This window comes from Pteropus alecto, unplaced genomic scaffold (genome assembly GCF_000325575.1).
Source record: "Pteropus alecto unplaced genomic scaffold, ASM32557v1 scaffold110, whole genome shotgun sequence".
Lineage (NCBI taxonomy): Eukaryota > Metazoa > Chordata > Mammalia > Chiroptera > Pteropodidae > Pteropus > Pteropus alecto.
The window spans coordinates 12,105,229-12,126,810 of record NW_006431920.1 but is presented as its reverse complement, the minus strand read 5'-3'; the positions used below and the strand labels follow the sequence as shown (position 1 = coordinate 12,126,810).

Sequence of the window (21,582 nt, the reverse complement as noted above, 5' to 3'; positions counted from 1 at the left end):
TTGGCTGAAATATTAACACAGCCAGAGATGGGGTAATGAATACATAAAATCTGCAAAGTTTATCCCAAAGGTCTTTAAATCAGGAACATTGTGATCTTACTGAACAGTTCCTCAGAGGCAGATATGATGAACTAAAGCTTTTCCAAAGTCCCCTGGGGCTCTGAGATTGTGGCGGGTGGTTACTTAGGAATCTCTCAGAGTCACACAGACGTGGGATTCAATCCCAGACCCAGATACTTCACTTAATAGCTGAGGGACTTGGGGCAAGTTACTTAAGCCTTTAAACTTCAGTTTGCCATCCATATCTTGGGAATAAAAATAATACCTACCTCAGAGGGTTATAAAGAGTGAAAGAGATTCGTGCTGAGTGCTTAGCACTGTATCTGGCATATTGTAAGCATTCAATAAAGAGTTGCTATTATTGTGATTATATATTTAATATTCCCCAGGTTCAGCTTCTCATCAGGGTTAATATAGTTCTTCTGATAGCTGAAGTGAGTAAACCTCCAGTTTAGTCATATCCTTTAGCGACCAAGCCAGTCCTTGGGCTCAGACTCCAATGCACGGCATCGCTCTCAATCTCTAATTCACACTTGCTTTGCAGTGTTTGTGTATCTGGAGGCCTACCTGAAGACCCCTCGTGGAAAGATAATTTTGTTGGCTCTTTCCAAGGATATATTGGGTGGTATCTCAGAAGGAAAATTACCCAGACCCCAGAATCTTTAAGTTTCTTAAAAACTATTGAAGCTGCCAGAATATCCAAAACCATCAAATCAACTTGAAGGTTCTCATTAGCCTTCCTACAGCTATAGACTCGAAATATTTGAGTTAGACTATTCTATGAAAACTTAGAAGTCATCCAGTCTAACCTCTTCATGTTACCGATCAAAATGCTGAATCCTAGAGAGAGGGTGAAACTTTGACTAGAACTACAGATTATTAGAATTACAGGCAATAAACAGCATCATGAAAGGCTGAGAATGAGACCAAGTCAAAAGATTTTCTGGATCTGGTGACCTCGACACCCCTCATGTCCCCAAACCTGTGGCATTCTGATGACAGTTCAGAAAGACTCTGGGCTCTCAGTGTCTTTCCAACTCTGTCTCTCTTTGCGGAGCCTTCTCTCTTGCATGCATGGCCGTGCAGTTGATTCTGGCATGGATTCATGGTCAGAATAAAGTCAACTACTTTTCTATCTTCTTGTGTGCTCATTGAGCTCAGTGTCTCTGGAAAAGTTAAGTAGCAGCTTCTCCAGATTAAAAAAAGGGTGAGGAGCACTTTCTTCCCAAAGCAATTCTCACAGTTCTGTCAGAGGTGGGTGGTTGGAAGATGCTGGAGAAATAAAATCAGTGAGAATCAAAATAAAGAAACCAGGGACCCAAATCAGAGAGATGGGGACAGGTCTGTGAGGAAGAAAGGGGAAGGGGCAGCGACCACATTTGCATTGTCCACTGTGGTGTCTACAGTGATCACACCTAATGTTCAGCAAATATACACTTAATGAACAAATGAATGAATGAATAAATGAATGAATAAAGAGAGGGAGCGAGGGAGGGAAACAGAGATATGCAGCCTATTAAATCACTTGGAGTAACAGACCAGGAGAGATGATCTGGTCAAAGGGCCATTTAGGCATGTGCAAGAAAGAGGACGGTAATAACACCATGGCGCCTCCAATGCAGACCAGACCCACGTGGCATATCACAGAATCCTCACTATGCCATAGGCATTGCCCATCTCACTTTCAGGAGTACTGAGACTCAGAGTAGATTTAGTGTTTAGACAGATGGAAAGCCTTCTTGGAAGGAGTTCATACTTAGGAACTCTCCTTCTCTAGATAATTTGTGTGCTGATTATTCTCCATTTGCCCCCCACGCCCCACCAGATTCAACATCGGCACCTCTCTGTTCTGCTCCGTGCCTTTCAGTACTGACCTCTATGGCCTATGTCACCCAGACTCCCTTGCCCTGGCCTTCTGTTGGGGAGCACTGGTTGGGGGTTAGAAGGCAGAGGAGAGAGAGAAGTTGCAGCATTTATTACCCTGCTCATTCTCTGCCCTGCAATCCTCTATGGCTATAGCTCTAGTCAGACAGCCACTCTTCCAAATTCTGGATCTTCCCGGTTCTAGTAACAGCATTCTCTCCCCTGGCCCCAACAGCACTCCATTGCTTCCTCACTGTTGCTAAGCCCTGGGTGCTTCACCATCCCTTTGTGGTTCCCTGAACTTTGCCCACATCTCTATAAATAATTCTTTCATTCAACTCTCTTCAGTTAAACTCTTTTGAATGCCATGCTCTTCTACCCTTCTGTGCCTTCATTCATTCAGTTTCCAGAAACAAAATAGGGTCTTCTCCTTTTCCTCCAATCCAGACCTTCTCAAGCTCCCACACCATTCCCTCCCTGCCCACCACCCTAGGACTCCAAGAAGTCTTCCCAAGGGTTCTCGTGCACAGCAATGCTGTCGTTCCCACTGTTAGACTGACTTCAGGGCAGGAAGCTCCTGCTCTATTGTCCTCGTGGTTCCATGACTGATTGACGTGTCCACCTGGTCACCTCGGCAGAGTAGTAAGCCCTTTGAGGGTAGGGAACACTTTAGTGATTAGAGTCCTAAAATCACAAACACGCTGGTAGGAACTTTAGAGATCAGCTCATCTCATCTCTTTATTCTACAGATAGGGAGGTAGAGTCTTGGACAGGGAAAGGGTCACATTGATGATCACCAGTCACATAGATAGAGCCAGCTCCACAGCTTAGTCTTTGGACTACTTCCCTGTGCTGTGTTGTTACACTGGGTACTTAGTAGCCCTCAGGATGCAGGTGACTCATCATTCAGTGTTTACCTTTAGCCCAGTTCTCTCCCCAGAACTCCTAACTTGTAAATCCCACTCCATACTCAACATCTTCACTTACGATAAATAATGGACATCTCAATGTGTCCAAAACTGAACTTGGAGAAGGTTGGTGTGTGTGACTGTGTGTGCCTGACGTCAGGGCATGGGAAACAAGTACTCATCACACATTAGCTTTCTATTAGCTAGAAACACTGTTCTAACTAATACTTGTGGTGCTGAATAGATTGCATTGGGCAAAAGAAGCCTGTGTGCTTCAACTGTGCTCTTTTTTCCCTTCTGGTTTTTAAAAAGATTTTATCCTAATGCAATTGCCTATATAAAAGAACTGGAAAATGTATCCCTAAGTGAAAGAATTGGCCAGGGGTCAAGTGAGCACCTACCAAATACCAATGATCTTCATTGATGCTAAGCTTCTCTCTTCAGCAGAGATAACCAACAAATCCAGCTGCTTCTTGAGGGTGCACCAAGTCAGGAAAAATAAAACCAGATCAATGGCAATGGGACTGTGTGAGCCGTCCAGTTTGCTATGGCAGGAAATTACATATCCAATGTCCTTAATAGCCATTCAATTTGTTCAAATGATGACTCAACAGGGAGGGCCTTACGATATGCAACCTTTTCAAGTATCTTTGGAATTGGAGATTGTGTTTCTCATAAGATAACTTCTCCTTCTCTGAGTTCTATGTAATTTCTCTCCACCTCCCTCTCATAAGGAAATTTATGGTGACAAGATAATCTCATCTTAAGGTCCTTTAAAAAAAAGACCCTTAATTATATCTGCATAAATGCTTTTTCCAAATAATGCAATGTTTGCAGGTTCCAGAGATTGGGAGGATACAGATGTCTTTTGAGGAGTCATTTTTCAGCCTACCATCCCATCCCATTATACAGATGGGAAAACCTGAGGCTCTAAAATGTGAGACGACCTGCCCAACATATAAAGAGAACAGAAGCAGAGGCGGGCTCCCAACATGGGGTCTGAGCTCAGTCCACGGCTCCATCTAGTCCAGTAAGCCGTGCCCTAAAGGAGAGCAGGTTATGACAGAGGACCCTGCTGGGGAGGACGCCCTCACCAAGAGGTTCTCCATTAGAGAGGATGAGCACAGCAGCTCAGCAAGGATTGCATGGTGGGAGAACCTCGATATCATCTACTTGGGGTAACACCAGAGACTCGTTCTTGTGGTCAGGCAAATTTTGGGAAGCAAGAAATGCTACATGACCCCCAGATCCAGGGAAATCAAAGTTATTTGGGAAAATGTCTCGGGTGCAAAGATCAGGGCTTCTGGAAGAACTTTGTGGTGATTCCACTTGGCATGCTGAGGCTGGAGACAGTGTATTCTCATGAAGGAAGCAGTGGACACAGAAGCACGTGCCAGGTCTTGTTCAAAGAGACACTGGGAGGCAATCGGACTCAGTGAGGGCCGTGGCCTGCATTGTGGTTTGGACTGGGTTGTGTGAGGACGGGATGGGTTTGGGACTCTGGCACGTGCTTTTCTGTTTGAGGAAGCAAACTCTTGCTCTAAGCACAAGGAGAAGGTAGGATGACCAGCTCCCCTCAGTTTGCCTGGGATTCTCCCCAAATAAGCACTGAAAGTTCCACCTCCATGAAATCCTAATTTCTAGGTAAACAGAAACAGCTGGTTCCAGCACCCATTCTAGTATGATGATTGCCTCTAAATGTATTTCAGAAGGCAAGGCCACAGCTCTGTCTCCTCAGAGAGGGGACATGGCTCTCTTTGCAAACTGCCCCAAACAGGCAGAGATGCATTTGCTACATATGAGTTTGGCTGCCCCAGAAGAAACTCCAAGTGACAATGGCTTCAACATTATAGTTCTTTTTCTTCCACTTAGCAGCCTGGGCTCACCTAGTTCAGAGCTAGCGTGGCGGCTCCATGAAGCGTTGGGCCCAAGTTCTTTCTCTCCGGCTGCTCCACCATCTCCAGGGTGTCACCCTTGTTCACGTGGGCCACCATGTTCATGTCTCTCACCATGCCCTGTCTGACATCTCGGCTCTCCCAGTCCCCCATGTACACAATTCCCTATACTAAATTCATTCCCTCTGGCTAAGTGTCTAGAGAGGTTTCTGCTCTTTTTACTGGATGCTGACTGATACAGTCTGGGACCTGAAAATGATAAGAACCACCAAGACGAATGGGCAGGAAAGAGTCACAGACACACCTGCTGAGATATAGCTCAAGAAGGGAGACAGGACAGAGGCACATGGGCATTCAGGGGCTATGTCCGAGCGGGGGGAAATGTCTTGCCTGTGTTGTCCATGGATGGGTGCTTTGAACTTGGTGAAGCTGTAGAGTTTCAGCCTCGGCAGAAGCTGCACCAATGGGCTTCCGAGTGGAGGATCCAAGATAGAAGTGGACTCAAAGGAAGCGGGCAGGGCTGATCTGAGGTGAGGAGGAGGGTGAAGTGGGGTGAGGGGTACTCAGTCAGTTGGCTGGAGGAAACAGGAATTGATGGATCAAGAAGGGGAGGTCAGTGGGGCATTCAGGAAACCTCCCTGATGATACAGGGCATTGGTAAGAGGAGGGGAAGGCAGCAGAGTCAGTAAAGGGAGGTGACAGGAAACTCCTGGGCGATGAGATAGGTAAGCAGAGGTCATCAGTTAGACACTTATTATGGGCGGAACTGTGTCCTCCAGACTCATATGTTGAAATCCCAACCCCCAGAATCTCAGAATGTGACAGTATTTGGAGATATTCTTTAAAGAGATAATTAGGGTGAGCCCTAATCCATTCTGCCTGGTGTCATTGATTATAAGAAGAGATTAGGACACAGACATGTGCAGCGTGAAGACCAATAGAAGGCATAGTGAGGAGGCAGCCATCTGCATGCCATGGAGCGAGGCCTCAGAGGAAACTGGACCTGCCGGCACCTTGATCTTGGACTTCCAGCCTCCGGAACTGTGAGAAAATAATTTTTTGTTCTTGAAGCCACCCAGTGTGTGGTATTTATTATGGCGACCTTAGCAAACTAAAACTAAACGCCTTACTCATTAAAGCATTTTCAATCCTTCCCAACAACCTCATCTAGGAGCGTTTTGCCTGATCAAAACTTTTTTCTTCTTTCTTTTTTTTTTTCTTTTAAATTAATAAAATTAAGAAATACATAAAAGTCTGAAGAATACTAACTACTCATGCTCTTGTTATGCAGAATTAGCAACAGTAAAAATATTTTCCTATTTGTTTGGAGCATTTTTGATAAAATAGTTAAAACATTACAAATATGGGTAAAGTCCCTTTCACCACAAGCTTTTCCTCTTCTTTCCCCCTTTAGAGCCAATCGCTATTAAGAAACTGATGCGAATTCTTTCAATGCATGTGTCCATGAAAAACATTTGGAATTGGTTTGCGTGGGCTTTTAATTTTTTGCAGTCACATTACGTGTCTTGTGAACCTTGCTTGGCTCTACCACTTCCTAACCCCATGTTTAGTATTTCCCAAAGTGTAACAGGCAAACCAAGATACAAGAATCATGATCACTGAGACAAAGACCAGCAGGCACACAATACCACTGAACAGAATAGTGACAAATTGATTCTCTGCGGATGAAGTTGAAGACAAGTCTCAGGCGGAGCTAACCTTTAATACTTGCTAACTCTAAGGACTTGTTGGTACTTGGCAGGGTACCCTCCTTAACAAAGAAAATACAGGCTCTTAAGTTTTCAGCAAGAAAGGTATCAGGCTAGATTTTTATACCATTGTTATTTCCATAACTTTATATTTATGATTACCTTCTATTTAAGGTGAGCAATGTTGGTCTTTCATTTATGACACTAGAATAAAGTTATCCTATAAAATAAATTTAAGTGTAAAAAAATTGATTTTAAATAAAAATATTAAGCCAATAATGGTACAGATGGCATGTGAATATAGAGAATTAGTGTTCATGAATAGGATTTTGGGGAAAGCCAGATAAGCCCCTGGTTAAGCTGATATATCCATTCGGGGAGCACACAGACTGCATCTGGCACTATAGAATGTATTCTGTGCATTGTTTGTTGTAATCTCACTACAACCCTGAAGAAGAGATGATTAGTCTTTTGCAAAGTAGGAAACTGAGGCCCACAGGGGTGAAGTAAGTGGCCTAGACCATATTTGAATGAACTCCAGAACTCATGTGTTTAACCTGTGCCTACTACCTTGGAGTTTTGTCTGCACTCGTAAAATGGAGTTTAAAGACATTTGGTACATTCAAAGGTCAGAATAAAGGCAAGGATGCGAATGTGCTTTGAAACCTGTGCAACGCTGTTTGGGTTCTTCGTGGGCTTGTGACGGGCACAGGACCGGCACTTGGTTTAATGCTCTGCTGTTGCCATCTTGAGATTCTTACCATTTGCACCCGTGATTGTGTTTGTGAGCGAAGTCCAGTGGGACAGTGGAGCGTGCACAAGAGGTCTGGAGCCTCTGCTCACGTCCTCTGGATCCTGAACCCTGTCTGGCCTCCCCTCCCCTCCTCACCCTACTCAACAGTGGCTGCTGCCCTCTGTCCAGTGTGCTGGTGGGCCATGCTCTGCTGTTAGTCCACTCTGGCCTGGGTGCGGGCACAGAGAGGGTTGAAGTGGGGTCGGGCATGGTGTCTCACATGGGATGGGGTGTGTCTGCCCTCCTGGCTAGCAGTGTTGAGGACTGTTTGCACATACCTGAACATGGGCCTCTCACCCACCCTCAATCCAGGGACCCAGGGTACACTGGCCTCAAGGTTACAATCCCTGAGGCAGCTGGCCCAACAAACAATTACAACAAACAATGCACTTCCCCACCCCCTGCGAGGCCTCACGCATTATAAAGCTAGCCGTAAGTATTGAATAAGTAAGTGTGAGGGCGAACTAAATGTGCGTGCCCATGTGGAAAAGCAAGAACCCAAAGAGAAAATTAAAGGGAGGACCAGGGTGTAGGGGAGCCGGGGCAGGAAAATCCACACAGATCTGGCAGTGTCCCATGAGCCAGTAACTCTCTGTGGGTCTCCATTTCTGCATTCGTGAAATGAGGAGGCTAAACCAGAGGAGGGGCCTGAGCCACCATCCCATCTGGTCTCTGGGAATAGAACCTATGGACTCTCTCCTCAGAAAAGTACGCAGACCGTTGACATTTTGAACGGCACTTCAGAGCATCGCAGCTTCTGCAGAAGCGCAAGGACGCATGGTGAGGACGTCCTGGACGGGAAGTTCTCTGAAGCTCCTTCCAAAGCCAGGACATGCACACCACCTACAAAGGCTGGAGGGGTGGCAGGCTGCCTGAAATTTTAAAGCACCAAATGAGACCAAGAAGGAAAACTTTAAAAATGGGCAAGAGAGATCTATGAGAAGGATAGAGCGAAGAAGATGGAGGATGCTCGGAGGCTACAGAAGCTTCCTGGGAAATCAGGCAGTCAATTTTAAAAAAGGAAAAGTGGAAATTAAACAGAGTCCATCCTCCTAGAGTAGAAATTGATGACTTAACAGAGAAAGACAAGGACAAGGCTTGAGGAGCCTGCAGGAAATAGACGAATTCCGTGAAGTAGAGCTGACTCATGAAATGTTTGCACTAACGGGCCTCTGGGGGACTTACCTAAATTCCATGGTGAGAGTGACAGCTGCTAGCCTGGTCTCTGATGGGCCACTGATTGATTTCTGGGGCCAGCTGGCCAAAGCTCTGGAAAGAAAGAGTGGATACACACTGTCTCCAAAGAAAGCAGCTCCAGAGCCTTGGGGAAAAGTAACGAGGGAGGAGAACAGACATTGGAAGTGAGTGAGGCAGCACATGGCATGGCAAAAATGCTCCAGTTCAAAAAGGAAGACCAGTGTCCGGAGACATGAGCAGAGAAATGACGTGTACAGCGGGGCAGAGGGCAACCACGGAAAGGGCAAATATGAAAATGGGAATTTCTGATGTTCATGAGAGATGTGATCAACGGTTTTGTTGGTGGGGGGAAACATGAATACTTGAGTTACACATTTCACAATTTAATTGCGTCATTTGTAAAAAATTAACAACCCGTACAAAATAAGACCAAATGTTATTCATGGACACCTGGATCACAAAAGAAGACTCTTCGAGGAGTTGACCTGGCCGGACACATGGGCGGAGTTATTTTTCCAGAGCGTAGACCCCCTGGGAATGAGAACTATATAGGTCAGGAAGGGCATTTAAAATCAGATCTGGGTTTAAATCTGTACTCTGCCACTATTAGCTCTGTGATTGTAGTTAAGTTATTTAAATTCCAGTTTCATTATTTGTCAATGGAAAAAGTAATATTTGTCATGCCTGTGCACAGGGTGGTTTATGGGCTCTATGGAAAAAAAAATGTGTGTGTAATAGCTTCGTAAACTGTAAATCACTTCCATTGCAGGACTCTATTTCTCTGCTCATTAATTTATTTATTACCCATCCAAGTACACCCATTATCCCAGATAAACAGTACACTCATTATCCCAGATAAGCAAAAGGTTTTTGCGCAAAGTTAATAACAGTCAAAATACTGTAATAATTCAGGCCACTTTGTCCTTCACTTTATTACTGTTATCAGTGAAACGTGGGCCGGAATGGGAGGCTAAGCCATCATTCTTTCACTTCTTTATTCTTGTATTGGATCCCTCGTTCATTCTACACGTGATGGTGAGACCCTGCTGAGGGCCAGACGTCTTACAGGTCACCAGGGGATCAAATGTGACATTTTCTGCCTCTGGGAAGCTCATTGACTAGTAGGGGTTTTAGGTCACGTTGGCGCTCATCTCTGTTTTACTTTTGACAAGCTAGAGATTAATTTGACTTCTGCTGGGCCACAGCTGGCTTTTCTCATTTTCGTTTTCCTGAGACCCTTCTCAGTTTTCTGCTTCAGGTGTCAATTAACCTCATCCTTGGAAAGCCCACTTTTTTTTTTTTTTCAATTTGTCACAGCTATAGAATATGACACTCTCTCCTTAAGCTGCAAATTCCTTAAGGACAAAAGGTTTTTTCTGCCATGGCTCAAAATCTGTTGAAGCTCTGGCCACAGGGGGCTCCCATTGCTCTGGGGAGCACAACACACAGGAAGGCGCACTGAGATTTCTCCTGATCCTGCTCCTTCCTCTGGGTGACTTCCAGAGCCGGGGCTGGGAACGTGAAAGGCTGAGTTAGGACCAAGTTTGTGCCTTTTGGAGGTCGATCACAGCTGGATGGGGGCGATCACCAGGGCTGTGAGAGCGTCTGTCCCTGTGAGACGTGGTTTCTGTCCCGTGGGAGGAAATGCCCCACACTGTAGAGATAACACTGCATTGTCAAGTCTTAATGTCCCCTCCAAATCTGGGAACTATAAATGAGAATCAGTTGGTAACACGCCCCTCCACCAATAACCAGCTCAACCCCAGTGTGTATCTCATCCAACTCAGCTCTTACACACACACACACACACACACACACACACACCGTTCACTGTTCCCTTGTGTGATTCTTCCTCTTCTCTAATCCTTCCATTACACCATGATGAGATTTTGATTTTTCTTTTTTTTCGAGCAAAAACTCTCTGCATCTGGTACTTTTTCCAGGCCTGCTCAGGCCCATCTACACCTCAGCCTAACCCAAACGAATTTGTCTCAGATGCTCTTTTTCCCCTGAAGATAACACCCTTCCTCTCTCCTGAGGAAGGAGGACAGCTGATATCAGCTGGCTCCTCTGTGCTCTCAATCTTATATTATTATTCCGCTGCCATGAACTAAATGTCTTTCCTTTGTTCTTGTTGTTTATTGTGGTAAAATACATATAATATAAAAATTTACAATTTTGTCTATTTTTTTTCCTTTATTTATGGGGATGTAATTGCCACATAACATTATATTAGTTTCAGGTGTACAACAAGGATTTGATATTTGTATATATTGAGACACAATCACCACAATAAGTCTAGTTAATACCCGTTACCATATATGGTTACAAAGATATGTTTTTCTTGTGATGAGAGCTTTTAAGATCCCTGCCCATTTTAATTGAGTTGTTTATTTGTTTTTGTTGAGTTGTAGGAGTTTTTTTTACATAAACTGGATATTAATTTCTTACTAGATCTATGCCTTGCAAATATATCCTCCCATTCTGTGGGTTTCCTTTTCACTCTCTTAATAGTGTCTTATGATGCACAAAAGTTTTTAATTTTGATGAAGTAGAATTTATCTAGTTTTTCTTTTGTTTCCTGTGCTCTTAGTGTCATATTCAAGAAATCATCGCCAAATCCAATGTTAGGTAGATCTCCCTCCATATTTTCTTCTCAGAGTTTTATAGATTTTGCTTACTTTTAGTTCTTTGATTCATTTTGAGTTAATTTTTTTAAGGTAATTAATTTTTTATGGTGACATTGGTTAACGAAATCTAGTAAGTTTCAGCTGTATATTTGAGTTAATTCTTTATTATGGCGAAAAGTCAGGGTCCAGCTTCACTCTTTTACATGTGACTGCCCAGTTCTCCCAACGCCATTTGTAGAAAAGAGGTCCCTCTCCCGTTGAATGGTCTTAGAACCCTCGTTAGAACAGCCCATATTAAATACCTCTTCTCCTGAAGTCTTGTTTCACCCACTTTCCAACCTTGGCACCTCATCACATCACTAGCATCACCCCAAGGCAGCACCTCAGGGTCCCACTTTGGTCAGAGACTTTTCCTGTTTTGGTGCTGTCCACTTCAGATGCCATTGCTGATGTAGGCGATCCCAATCAACTCAGACAATGGCTTCCAATACCACTGACATGGGGCCTCTGCAAATCCCAGACAATAAGTTACAATAGCCTTTAAAACTGGGTTAGCAAATGTCGCAGAGGCCACAAGCAGGACGCCAACAGTATGCGACCAGGACTGAGGTTCTCTACCCGCAGTGTATAGACCAAGTTGATGCATCATTTCTAAGCGTGACCGTCATGCAATCCCTCATGTGTAATTCCTCACTCTGTCCCCATGCCTAAATACTCCCCCAACCCCAAGCAAGGCACGAACCTATTGGAGAGTCAGACTTGCATCTTCTTGTCATGTCTTAACAGTGCAGGAAGTTGTAGAAAAGTCACGTGGGCTTCTGGGGTCCTATGAAACTGAGCAGGTCAGTTTTCAAGACTCATGGGCTTTAGATTTATTCCCAAAAGTATGACTTGCATCTTCACTATGTCTAACCAAATTCCTCATTCCTTAGGGTTAAATGATCAAAAGCAAACATTTCTTCCACACACTATCTCTGCGACATTCATCTTGACGATCCATCTATGGTTTTGATCTATGACAGCACTAAGGAGTTGTTTGCTGAAGGCGGAGTGTGGCCTTTAACTCATTCTCTGCAGTCTTCATCAATACCTCCCCCAGATCTAAGGGGGAAAAAATATTGTTTTCTTTGCCAACACAGCTGCAAGATACATTGACAAGATCCCCTTCCTAGCCTCCACGCTCCCCTATGAGAGTGCTGGAGCCACTGCTATCCTGATGGCAAAGCCACACCGTCTCCTTCTACTTAAGGCCATGACTTGGCTCCACTGTCACCCACCAGGCAGCTGCTCCAGCTTCAATCATGTTCTGATTACACTCCCTTTACCCTCTCGCTTCCCTCCATCTGCTGTTTCGACCTTTCATAACTGCTGGGATTTGTCCCAAGGGAAAGCAGCCGAAGGCAATGGTGGGGCATATGGGTTGTAATTCTGGCACTGAAATCCACTAGCCATGCCACGTTGTCCAAGTCACTTCCCTTCTCTGTTCCTCTCAGCTCCTTCGTCAGTTGAATGAGGGCAGTAGAACCAATAACCTTCCATTGCCAGTTTTTGAGGTTCATGGTGCCATTAACATTTGTATCCCCATATCATGTCTAGATGCTGCAACAGCCAGCCTATTGCTGGGTCTCCAGCACTCCGAATGTTTTCATCCCCTGACTTGCTGATGACTTCCCCCTTTTTTTGCCTATGCCTGGCCAGAGCTGATTCTGACCATCTGCATTCCCTGGTCTCATCTCTCAGATGGTGAAATGTTTCTGGAATCTGATCAGGCCCCAATTTTGCTTGGTTAGATCATTACAGATTCATACCCTTTAATCTGGGCTGACTTTCACTGTTGGTAAGGACTACCTTTAGGTATCCCTGAAGAACCATTATTATGCACTTTACCTTGTCTATTTCACACACTTTTTTCTCAGCCCAAGTTCTTGTCTCTAGCAGATGCTCTGGGCGCTGGAACCATATCTTCTCAGTTGGTATCCTTTCCACGCACGCTTCCGGATGCCCTGCGCCCGGCTTCCGCAGGCTGCTATGCCCTCTCTGCCAGTGTGCATGGCACTGTTCACTAATGTGTCCGCAGGATGTGTCCCTTGGAAGCATCCCTAAACCAATGACCGAAAGGAGCTGGTAGATAAATTCCTTAGCTCTCTCACTTTTCTTGTAGGATAATTCTGAGAAGTGTATTCTGTGCTGGTTCCCAGAGCTCTCCACTGTTTGAGGCTCCCACAGCGATCACTGAGCTGAGAGTGCATCCATTACTGGCTACCTTCCCTCCCTGTCTCGCTTACCTGCTCCTTTACTGCTGCTTTCTGGAATCAGCTCCCAAATAAGCTGCTTGTCTCAAATCCTTGTCTCTGAGTCTGCTTCTAGGGACACTCAAACCAAAACACAAAAAAATCTCTCCTTCTATCTCCCTTGTAGCCGATAACCTCAAATCCTCTTTTGTGGAGGACATTGAAGCCAGCTGAGTTTATACTGAGAGCTGTATAACTTCACCCACTTGTCTTTATAGCCAAACCTTAAAACTTCCAAATATATCCATATGTCTTAGTTTTGGAAGGGAAGGGTGAGGGAAAGGGCAGGCAAACCCTGTCTGCCTTTCCTTAGGAGTCCTTTCTACCACTGTTCTTCTTCTAGCACCTTCTCTCTCCTGACATTTTTCTGTCTTTAACCTATTGGGAAAAATAATACAACCTTCCTTGAACCTGTCTGACAACCTATTGACCTTTTCTTCACTCCGAAGCTTCTCGCTAGAATTGTAATACTCTTCCTTCTCATTTCAACACTGCCTACCTTTTTCTCCCTCCTTTGTGACTCGGTTTCCACCTAGGTCACTCTGGAACTGCCATTGCAAGGTCATCAATGGTGCTTTATTTTCCAAATCGATTGATCTTTGCTTGTCCTTATTATGTTTTTTCTTCTCGACTCTAACCTGTTTGTCATTCTTGGCTCCAGGTAATATTGTAAAGCCCTATTGTGATCCCATTACTCTTCTCAAAATTCTTTGAGGATAAAAAAACAAAACAAAGCATTTTTCTAATTCTTGTACTTCAAGTCTTCCACAATTGGCCTCTAATTTTTCAGCTTATCTTGCAAAGCCTCCACTACAGGCAACTGGTCTAAATAGTTTCAAAATATGTCCATTCATGCCTATTATTGCCTTCTAGAACTCTCTCAGTCCAGGATGCCTTTATTTCCTCTTCTTTCCTGTTTGAGACATTTCTTTGAGTTCCCATACAGGGCCATTCAATCTTAATTTATAGTCTTTCCCATTTTTCTCCCAGCCCTGCTTCCTTATCTAATAGCCCCATGGGCATTGGTCTATGCGTCTTTTCTTGGCTCTTTCTTTCATGTGCATGCCCTGTCTCCCCAGTGAGGCAGGGACTGTGGGTAACTCTAGAGTCAGATAAGTGGCATTCCACAAATGTTTGCTGATGTTGTCAAAGATGAAATAGGATATCTGAGTCAGTCCTGAGGAAGTCATACACTTGCCATCCTGCACCTCCTTCTCTGGCAGATGAAAGGATTGGAGACCCCTTTCCCATAGAGAGGGCTGGCACACAGTTGTGGGACCTCTTCCTTCTTCACTTCTTGGGCACCACTCTAGGCTGCAACCCTAGCTTTATTCCAGCAGAATCTGATTTCAGCCTATTTTCTATGACATTCCTCTGGGGACTCCTGGGAATTTTGAGCCCTACATTATCTCTTGATGGGTAAGAGCAGGAAGGCCTCAAGAGGAAAAATAATTTGTCCAAAGCCGCCATGCTTGTAAATGACAGAATCAGGATGAGAATTCATGTCTCCCACATCCCTATTCAGGATGTTCTCTTGCAGGCCCAGGTGAAAGTTCAAAGTGTAACCCACACAAGAGGAAATGGGAGACCCCATGGTATCTAAGAAAAGACCACGGCTTTGGAGGCATCTGGGTCTGTTGCTACTAACTCTTTGACCTTGGATAAATCATTTAATTTTTTGAACATCAGTTTCCTTATGTATAAAAATAGGCATAATCGCATCTCCCTCGAAGAGTTACCATGAGAATTAAATTAAATGACATATAGAACATTACACTGGGAAAAGTGTTGAGAGCACAAGCTTGATTTTGAATCCTGACTATAATTTCTTGGTGGTATAGCTGAAGGGGAGTTACTTGACCTCTGAGCTAAGAACCTAGATTTCCCTACTTGTAAAATGAGGATAATAACTGTCCTTGCTTCACAGAATTAAAGGAGCATATGCAGATATGGCACTCAGCATGGAGCCTTCTGCTATTATAGACAATCATCCCCGTGTCTGGCGCACACCAAATATCCAAGGAACGTTAGTTTCCTTCTTTCTTTCACAGGCAAATACTGTAAACATGATAATGGGAACCACATTTTAACTATTAGAGAGAGAAAGAGAGAGAAAAGCATTTTCTGGGACTTTAGAACATTTTAGGCAACCACTGTTACTAATTACCAGCCTCGCTTCGTTTCTGGTGTCTGTGCCTCTCTCCGGCACTAACCTGTGAGCGGGTCCAGGGTGGGGTCATGTGTCTGCCTCTTTGCTTTCCCAAAACAGAGGACAGTATTGGACACCCAGTAGGTGATCAAAAACATTTGCTCACTCGCTGTCATAAATTGGCTCGTTAAGAAGAAAAAAAATGGTGGGGTAGAAATATAAAATAATAAAATTCTAGAGTACCTTCTGTATCAGGTAGTTCTGAGTATGTGGTGATGAGTTTAGTGCTTGCCACAAACCTTATGAGGTGTGTACTGTTATTATGTCCATTTTATGGAGGAAGAAACCAAGGCACAGAGAGGCTAAGAAACTTGCCGGAGGTTATGTAACCATCAGTAGTAGAACTGGGATTAGAATCCAGGCAGCTTGGCTATAGAGTTTAGTCTTCTATCAACTACCGCCCCTCACAATATGCCTCGAGCAGCGGTGAGGATTAAATGACTATAAAGTACACATAGCAGATGCCCACTATTAGATCTTTGCAAGTTCCACCTACTCATATAACTCAGGCCATCACAGATGTGTACTTGGCAATCTAGTAAAACCAGAGAGATTGCTTTTGTCAGATGTGTTTGCACTATAATAATAGAATTTCCTTTTTGAAAAAGCATTTTTGCTGACTAGTTGACTGAACTCCCCTTGTACCTTCTATATGCATCTCTGCACCCGTGACCCGCAAGGTGCGGCTTCTTTCTTTGCATCCACATCTGAGTCCCTGGCTGGTGGGACGAGCTACTTGAGAAAAGAGACCTGATCTGCCTCACTGACGCCTCCATTTCCTGTCGTGCCTAGGACAGTGCCTGGCACAGAACAAGCGTTCCATAAATAGTTGTGGAATCTTTGAACTAAATTAAGTCTTCACGGTGGAAAAACAAAAATGAAATAGTCCACGAAAAAGCAGAAAGTAATCTGTAACATCACAGTACCGATGGTTTATAAGATTTTATGCCTCTTTTTCATTGATAATAATACGTGTTCATGGTAGAAAAGTGAGAAAATATATATAAGCAGAGAAAAATGTTGAAATTGTCTGTTTCCATGATTTACATTGTAATTTATTCCATTTCTCCTGTTTGCTTTGTCTCTTCCCAATCCTAATCTTACATACGACTTGCACAGCAATGACCTATTTTCTGGCCATTTTTTCCCTTAACTAAATTTTATACAAGTTTTACTTTGTACCCACTTGTTTAATGGGGCATCTTTACTATTAACATTTATCATGAAAATTTGAGAAATCGAAAAGCTGGGAATAAAAAAACAGAAATAAAACTGAATCTCAACACTCAGAATTAATGTCTGGGTCTCTTTCTCTCTCTCTCTCTCTCTCTCTCCCTTCCCCTCTTATATACACACATACACAGTACATAACAAAATTGAAATTATATACATGGTTTTATATCTCATTTGTTTTTGAAACAGAACTCTTGCATTTGTTTAGTGAATATTTTCCTATGGTTTCCAGTGTTATTCCATTAGTTGGATGTTACCTTATATATTTTTAAAGTGCTGTAGGCTATATAGTGACAAGCAAACTCTTAAAAACTTTCAGTTCAAAGGATGATTCCTTTATGGGCAAATATTTTTTCTTTTCTAACAACTTTATTGAAATAAGGTTTGCATACCATTGCATTTGTTTAGTGAATATTTTCCTATGGTTTCCAGTGTTATTCCATTAGTTGGATGTTACCTTATATATTTTTAAAGTGCTGTAGGCTATATAGTGACAAGCAAACTCTTAAAAACTTTCAGTTCAAAGGATGATTCCTTTATGGGCAAATATTTTTTCTTTTATAACAACTTTATTGAAATAAGATTTACATACCATTATGTTCACCCCTTAGTAAATTCGATGACTTTTAGTAAATTTATTCTATATAGTGATAGGCAAACTCTTAAAAACTTAAGTTTAAAAGATGATTCCTTTATGGGCAAATATATTTTCTTTTCTAACAACTTTATTGAAATAAGATTTGCATACCATTATGTTCACCCCTTAGTAAATTCCATGACTTTTAGTAAATTTATGAAGTTGTGTAACCATTACCACAATTCAATTTTCAAATATTTCCATCTCCCTTAATGGGAAATTTTAAGCACTTTACATAGGCTTAATAGGAGAGAGATCTGGAGACTGGGACCAACTTTCTGCTGATCCAAACCCCACACGGGTAGTCATCTCTTCTCCCCAGCAAAGTAGGGCACCGTGTGCCGAGACTGGGAGTCAGGATGGCTGTCTCCTCTCTTCCTACATCAGCCTGGGTTCCCATCAAGGAGACAGAACTTCCCATGCCCTGACTTGTCAGATAGTTTTAATTTTTGCATGCGGCATGCGTTTCTTTTCCCTCTCCTCTTTCTTATCCCTAACCAGTTCCCTCCCCCATCCACCGAGGCTGAGACAGTTTGCAGCAGCTCATCTATCAGGCATCTCTGAGCATCTTATCATTTAGATACCAACTCCATTTTTTCCACTCTTGCCTCCTTGCAGTCGGTCTTCGCCCTGCGACCAGAGGGATCCTGGTGCAAACCTAATCAGAGCAGATCACTTCCCTGCTCAAAGTCCTCCCATGGCTCCCTATTCTTCCTAGCACACTGGTCTCACTGGTCCTAGAATATGCTACACTTGTTTCCACCCCAGGGCCTTTGCACTTGCTGTCTCCTCTTTCTCATTTCCTTACTTCCTCATTTCATATGGTCTCTGTTCAAATGTCACCTCCTTGCAGAGGCCTTTCCTGATTGCTTTATTTTAAAACACCCCTGCTCCCCTCCTCCCATCATTCCCAATCCCTTTCTTTACCTTGCTTGCTGTATTCCTCATTTTAGCATGACTTGCAGTTACATTTTAAGCTCAAACATTCATCGAATGAATTAATGGTTAACTAACCCACAATTTATTTTGACATCCCCATAAAAAGTATGATCTAGAGGACCTGAATATGTGATGAAGTGTGTAAGAAGAAAGCCGGGAACCTTTGTTGAAGGGAGGTAGTCTCTAGTGTCTCACTGTCTGGCTTCAAATTCACCACCTATTAGCTATTTTCATCTGTAATGAGGGGCTATTTATAATGCTTACTTCTGGGGCAATTGTGAAGACTAAAGACCTTAAGGCATGTAAAGAACTGCATGTAAAACTTGTTTTAAGTTTGCTGTTATTTTCTTCACTGGCATCATCATATCATCATCATCATCATCACCATCACTACCACCATCACCACTACCATCATCTTCATCATCATTACTCTACTTGTTTAATTAGGGACCTGGAATGTTAACTTCTGGGGCAATTGTGAAGACTAAAGACCTTAAGGCATGTAAAGAACTGCATGTAAAACTTGTTTTAAGTTTGCTGTTATTTTCTTCACTGGCATCATCATATCATCATCATCATCATCACCATCACTACCACCATCACCACCACCATCATCATCATCATCATCACTCTACTTGTTTAATTAGGGACCTAGAATATTGACAATACCTCATGAGAAGCTGCTGCAGCATTGTCCAGGAGATTGTTAGAAATGCAGTTCCTCAGAACCTGGGCAGGACTTCTGGAATAAGAAACTCTGGGGTGGGGCCTGGCAAGCTGTGTTTCATCAAGCAAGCATGATGCGTGCTTAAGTTTGAAAACCACTGAATGAAGTGGAAAACTGGTACACACAGGCTGGAGTCAGGCTTGCAGATGTTCTTGCTTGGCCTGTATGTTGGTAAAAAATTTTGAAATTAGGTGTCAGCATTTAAAATTTTGGAGATTTTACATAAAATGTCAGGTTTCTTCCATTGGCAGGAGTGGAGTAGAAGCTGCCCCTTGAGACAGAGTGAATGTTTTCCCATTTGCTCCATCCCATTCCATCCCGCCCCACTCTCTGTTGTATTATTCCTGGCAGTCTTTGCTCATTCCCTTTACCTGTCTTAACCCTGTGTAACACCTGTAACAGAATAGTTTATCAATGAAGGGTGTTAGATGTCATTCGATAGAAGCCCCACCTTGTACAAATGAGAGACCAAACCCAAACAGAGTGCAAGGTGATAGGACTCTCAGACCTGCTTTCTTGAGGGTACTGAGGAAAAGGGATGAGGCAAAGGGATTGGCTGATAGAATTAGTGTCTCCCAGATCCCTTTGTCCTGCCAGCTCAGTCTAGGACTCTAATGTTAAGCTACTAAGATGCTTTCAAGGATGAGACTCTGGATGATACAGACTATTTCCCTTCTCCTAGGGGTTTGGGTGTGAGAAAAGATCTGGTGAGCTGCTGGAGAGGGTCTGTTAATTTCCTCCGCTCTCAACCTGATGAAAACACTGGATGGGAGAAGACGGATGGGGAGGGGGCTGTGCCAGAGAGAGCCCTGGACTTGTACAGGGGCCCGGTCTGGACATCAGGCTTTGTTGTGCCAAGTGGGCATCCCTTAGCACCATCAGAGAGAAAACTGGAATGAACAAAGCCACAGGGGCCAGTGGCTAAAGTCATCACTGCCTCAGGTAAGTTGGATTAACCCAGAGCAACTAGAGGTTATTTACTTCTCCTAGCAGAGGAGGAGGAGGCGATGTGGGGGGCAGGGGGGGGGAGCCATGCAAAGTCAGAAGTGATTTTCAGGCCTCCGGGGGAACCCCTTTCTGCAGAGTCAGGACGGCCTTGCGGGCTGAGCCCTACCTGCACAGGGACACGGTTTTGAGCCTTCTCCAGTGTTCCCTTTGCCTGCCCCACATGTCAACTCTCTTCTCAAGCTGGCCTTTTTAGAGCACGCTGACCCCTGACTGTTTTAGAGACTCCCCTTCCAGGCATTCCTTTACTTTTTATCTTGTAGATCAACCCCGCTCCCGCAGGAATGTTCTTTCTCCCTCAGAAGTGACCCCAAACCCTACCTTTACTCCCCTCGTCATTTAACCCAAAGCCAAAGCCGGCTTCCTTCAGTTTCTTCTGCATTCTCTAACTGGAAAATGTCAGACTTGCTCCCTCTCTGCTCCCTGTCTCGTCCCAGCCCCAGGGGCTGCCCTTATGTAGACCACTCCGCTGTCTTCCACTTGTCCGCACCCATGAGGGGCAAGGATCCTACAGTGGAAGGGACCGCCGATTTAGGCATCCGAGAGGGAGAGAAAGGCCAGGTCTCTGGGGTTCCAAGGGAAAGGAAGGGAAAGGAAGGGGTGAATGTGTGTCAGAGGAAGAGAGGAAGTGTTTGTTTGGGGGTCGAAAGCGTTAAGGGTGGAATTTATGAGGAATGGTGATTTAACCTAAAACAGTGATTTCAAACTTTTTTGACCCACAGTAAGAAACACATTTTACTGATACTGGGAAAACTGGAAAGCCACCTGTAAAAGAATGAAACTAGACTGTTGTCCATCACCACACACCAAAAGTAACTCAAAATGGATTAAGGACCTGAATATAAGACCTGAAACAATAAAATGCATAGAAGAAAACATAGGAACTAAACTCAAGAACCTTGGGCTTAAAGAGGATTTTACTAATTTGACTTCAAAGGCAAGGGAAGTAAAAGCAGAAATAAATGAATGGGACTACATCAAACTAAAAAGCTTCTGCTCAGCAAAAGAAACCATCAACAAGGTAAAGAGACAACCATCTGAATGGGAGAAGATATTTGCAAGCAACACTTCGGAAAAGGGACTAATATCCAAAACATACAAAGAACTCATATGACTCAATAACAACAAAAAAACAAACGATCCAATCAAAAAATGGGCAGAGGACCTGAACAGACATTTCTCCCTTGAGGCCAACAAATATATGAAAAGATGCTCAATATCACTAGCTATTAGGGAAATGCAAATCAAAACCACAATGAGATACCATTTAACACCTGTTAGCATGGCTATAATCAACAGGACAAGTAATAACAAATGTTGGAGAGGATGCGGAGAAATAGGAATCCTTATACACTGCTGATGGGACTGCAAATTGGTACAGCCACGATGGAAAACAGTATGGAGGTTCCTCAAAAAACTAAGAATTGATCTACCATATGATGCAGCAATCCCTCTACTGGGCATTTACCCCAAAGACTTGAGAACT

At 43.6% G+C, this 21,582-nt stretch overlaps 1 long non-coding RNA gene across 1 annotated transcript in view; it reads left to right on the top strand.

Annotated features, from left to right (window-relative positions):
* LOC112475384 overlaps positions 1-20,861 on the top strand; it is a 33,038-nt gene extending 12,177 nt beyond the window's left edge. The window contains exons 2-3 of the long non-coding RNA XR_003044678.1: positions 19,774-20,033; positions 20,819-20,861. This is a non-coding gene — a long non-coding RNA (uncharacterized LOC112475384). The remainder of the gene's footprint in view (positions 1-19,773; positions 20,034-20,818) is intronic.
* The last annotated feature ends 721 nt before the right edge of the window (positions 20,862-21,582 follow it).